Below are 633 nucleotides of genomic sequence, written 5' to 3'. Positions count from 1 at the left end.
GCAGCAAGCAAGCCTTGTGCTCGCTTCAGTGCCTGGCTGCCGGCCGCCATCTTGGCTGACAGTTAATTTGCATATACTCACTGATTAGCCAATGAAAAGGGTAGCGGTCGTACGCTAATTACCATGTTTCTCTTTTATTAGTGTAGATGTTACAATTTTTGGTGGGGCTGGTATTTTCTGTCAAATCAGCTAAAATTTTATATCTTTTTCTAGTATGTTCATATTCTAGGATATGTTCGTATGATTCACTTTTCTCCATTCTCTTTATTAATTACCTTACAATATAACTGAAGAGTCTCTTCAGTACTTCAAATCAATTGACACTGACTTGGAAAAGCCCCCTGAATTGGCTGGAGATCCTGGCTGTACTGTGGGGACTTTAAAATAGTAAAGTTATTCATGGCATCTCTGCATGATTAGGTTTTGGCAAAGTTTATTGATCCCATTCAACTAGCTCTGCGGGTTGAGTGAAAACCTTTTCTATCACAGCTTGCTCCTGACGGTTCTGATCACACCTCTGGTACACAGAGTTCTCTAGCAGAGTTAAAGAACCATACAAAGGGGCCAGGACCTTTGTTGTTGTTGTTGACTTAACTTTTTTTTTCTTTAAGGGCAAGAGAGTTCAAGACTCTC

This window comes from Myotis brandtii, unplaced genomic scaffold, assembly GCF_000412655.1.
Source record: "Myotis brandtii unplaced genomic scaffold, ASM41265v1 scaffold269, whole genome shotgun sequence".
Taxonomy (NCBI): domain Eukaryota; kingdom Metazoa; phylum Chordata; class Mammalia; order Chiroptera; family Vespertilionidae; genus Myotis; species Myotis brandtii.
This window is presented reverse-complemented; position numbering follows the sequence as displayed.